Raw genomic sequence first — 3,880 nt, forward strand, 5'->3', positions numbered from 1 at the left:
AAGTGGGGAATTCCCTTCTTACGGCTCCAATCTAGACAAGTGGTCTGCTACTTGGTTTTCTACTCCCTTTCGATCTTGAATTTCTAGATCGAACTCCTGAAGTAGAAGTACCCATCGGATCAGTCTTGGCTGAGCGTCTTTCTTGGCAAGTAAATACTTAATTGCTGAATGGTCCGTACAGACAGTCACTTTAGTACCTACAAGATAGGATCGAAACTTGTCAAAAGTAAACACAATAGCAAGTAACTCGTTTTCTGTTACTGTATAATTCAGTTGAGCTCCTGTCAATGTTCGACTTGCGTAGTATATGGGATGAAAAACTTTGTTCCTTCGCTGGCCCATGAAAACTCCTATCACAAAGTCACTTGCGTCACACATCAATTCAAATGGCAAATCCCAGTCTGGTGGGAGGATTATGGGTGCCGAAACTAACCAACTCTTCAAATCTTTGAAAGCTCTTAAGCACTCCTCATCAAATTTGAACGTTGTGTCCTTCTCCAATAATTTTCATAAGGGTTTTAGCAATTTTGGAGAAGTCCTTGATAAATCTTCGATAGAAACCGGCGTGGCCCAAAAAGCTCCTAACACTCTTTACAGATGTTGGAGGTGGGAGTTTCTCAATAACGTCTACCTTTGCTTTATCTACCTCTATTCCATGTCTTGTTATCAGATGCCCTAGAACAATACCTTCTCGTACCATGAAATGACACTTTTCTCAGTTGCGTACGAGATTTATTTCTTCGTATTGCCTGAGTACCTTGACTAGATTGGCTAGGGAATCATCACACGTATCTTTGGATACTGAAAAATCATCCATAAAGACTTCCTAGTATTTCTCAACCATGTCAGTAAAAATAGACATCATACATCTTTGAAATGTAGCAGGTGCATTACATAAACCAAACGACATGCATCTAAATGCAACTGTAATGTACGGGCAAGTGAATTTTGTTATGTGTTGATCTTTTGGTGCTACTGTAATCTGATTATACCCCGAGTATCCATTGAGAAAATAGTAATAGTCTCGCCCCATGAGTCTATCAAGCATCTGGTCCCAAAATAACAAAGGAAAGTGATCTTTCCTAGTTGCCTTGTTCAGCTTCCGATATTCGATGCAATTCTCCATCCCGTAACCATTCTAGTTGGTATCAACTCATTATTCCTATTGTCTATGACCGTAATACCTCATTTCTTTGGCACGCATTGGACCAGCTTACCCTCGAACTATCTGAGATGGGGTAAATTATACCCGCATCTAACCACTTGATGATTTCTTTCTTTACCACGTCCTTCATGATGGGGTTCAGTCTTCGTTGTCCATCAATCATCCCTTTTTTGCCATATTCCAAGATGACCTTATGCATGCATACAGACAGACTAATGCCGCGTATATAGGCTATGGTCCATCCGATAGCCTTCTTGAATTATTTCAATACTAGGATGAGTTTCCCTTCTTGCTCAACGGTTAATTTCGTTGAAACAATCACAGGAAAAGTAGAAGCATTATCTAAATAAATATATTTTAAATGTGAGGGAAGTACCTTCAGTTTTAATTTAAGTGGCTCCTCAATTGACGCTTTTGGTTAGCCATAATCCTTATTCTCTAAATCCAAAGATTCAAAGCGAGATTGTGGATTAAATTCCCTTTGATTAGCTTCTAGCAAAGCTAAGTATTCATCCTCCTCTTCATCACTTTAAGGATCTAATGTCAAAATTTATTCCATGGGTCCTCAACATAGTTGAGTTCCTTTTCCATGATTAATTCCTCTAAATTAGACACTGCAGAACAATCATCAATTGTGTCAGGAAATCGAATAGACTTAAAAATATTAAATGTTACCTGGTCGTCCTAAACACGCATAGTAAGCTCGCCCTTCTGCACATTAATAAGGGTCCTTCCGGGTGCTAGGAAAGACCTTCTTAGGATGATTGGCACTTCTTTGTCTACTTCAAAGTCTAGAATAACAAAGTCAACAGGAAACATAAATTTGTCTACACGTACCAATACATCCTCGATTTTTCCTTCTGGAAGTGCTAAGGATCAATCTACTAATTCAAGTGTAACCGTAGTAGGTCTAACTTCACCTATCCCCAACTTCCTAAATATTGACATGGGCATCAAATTGATACTTGCACCCAAATCACATAGTTCCTTACCACAATATGTTGCTCCAATGTTGCAAGGTATGGTAAAACATCCAGGATCTTTCAACTTTGGGGTAGTTTGTCTTGAAGATATGCATTGAAATCCTTTGTCAGGGCTACCGTCTCTAATTCTCCAAGTCTTCATTTTTTTGATAGAATATCCTTCATGAATTTGATGGAGTTCGGCATTTTTTCAAGTGCTTCTGAAGTCTTTGAGGGTAGGGTGGTGAAGGCTTCTTTACTGAAACTGATTGTTTCGTCTTTTGTGGCAATTCTGTATCTAACGAAGTTGCTAGTTTATCAAAATTAGCTAGTTCAGAAGTTAACTTATCAGATTTTGCAGATTTAGGTTCTTGTGAAACTGGAATTTCAACACTTGGTTGAACTTCCTCTGAGTCTTGAGCATCAGCTGGCTCCTTTTCAACTTCGACGGTGATGGGCTCTAATGTCTTTTTGCTCCTCAATGTCAACGCTTCACAATGCTTCTTCCCTGGGTTCCTCGAATTCTCCGTATCCCTAGGTAAAGCATCTTCTCGTTGGTTTCTGAGTTCAATTACAAGCTGGCCCATTTTCTTTTCCCTGTTTTTCTATGTAGCTACTTGGCTTTGGATTAAGGCATCATTCTTGGCTATGTATGCCTTTAAAAAATTTTCTAAGCCATTGGATGGTTTAGTTTAAGGTTGTTTCTTAACTTGTTGGGTAAAAATAGGTGGCTGGGTCAGTCTTGGTTAGGTGTATGTGTTATTGGGTCCAGCCTCTTAGTTACTCCAGGAGAAATTAGGGTGGTTTCGCCACGATGGGTTATAGGAATTGGATTGTTGTCCTTGCCTTTCTTGGTTTTGGTTCTGGTTACCCATGTAATACATGGATCCTGGGTTTGATGGACGTTCTTCGAACAGATGTCCTTCCCCATAATAGAGACTGGCTACATTTTCAAATTGATTTAGTGGCTGTGCTGCAAAATTATTAAACCCATTAGTGGTAAAATTTTTAAGCATTGAGGAAATTGAGGATACCTGAGATGTGAGTAAAGTGAGAGCGTCTACTTCATGTATTCCAGCGACTCATCTTCTTGACGCTGCTTAATTGGTTGGCCATTAATAATTGTTGTTGCAATCCTCTCGATGATTTCATAAGCCTCATTGTAAGACTTAAAAAGGAGCTCACCGTTAGCAGAAGCATCCACTACCATCCTCGTGTGAGCATTGAGACCATTATAAAATGTCTCAAGTTGGATGCAATGTGGGATTTCATGATAAGTGCACTTTCGTAATATTTCTTTGTACCTTTCTCATACCTCATACAAGGACTCATCATCCATTTGTTGGAAAGTAGTGATCTCGTTCCTCAACTTGAAATTCTTGATAGGCGGGAAATACCTCATAAGGAATCTTTCTGCTAACTCTTGCCATGTGGAAATTGAATTTGGTGGCAATGAGTTCAACCAGGCTCAAGCTCTGTCCCTTAGAGAATATGGGAATAGCTTCAATCGTAGTGCATCTTCGGGTACTCCAGCTAACTTGAAAGAAATGCTCACATCCATAAACAATCTTAAGTGAAGATGAGGATCTTCGATAGGCATTCCACTGTATTGGCCTACAGTCTGAAGCATCTGGAACATGACTGGCTTCAACTTAAACTGTTGTGCCTCGATTTTAGGTCTCCTAATACTCAAATTAAGATCATGAAACACTGGCACGACATACTGCCTTAGAGCTCTATCCCTATCATCAAT

General features: G+C 39.5%; 1 non-coding gene across 1 annotated transcript; it reads left to right on the top strand.

The window, feature by feature from the left end:
* The first annotated feature begins 3,392 nt into the window (after nucleotides 1–3,392).
* Nucleotides 3,393–3,499, top strand: LOC128035693 (small nucleolar RNA R71). The gene has a single exon (XR_008192244.1). It is a non-coding gene; the product is annotated as a small nucleolar RNA R71 (small nucleolar RNA).
* Nucleotides 3,500–3,880: the final 381 nt, after the last annotated feature.

This window comes from Gossypium raimondii, chromosome 12, assembly GCF_025698545.1.
Source record: "Gossypium raimondii isolate GPD5lz chromosome 12, ASM2569854v1, whole genome shotgun sequence".
In the NCBI taxonomy this organism is placed as follows: Eukaryota; Viridiplantae; Streptophyta; class Magnoliopsida; order Malvales; family Malvaceae; genus Gossypium; species Gossypium raimondii.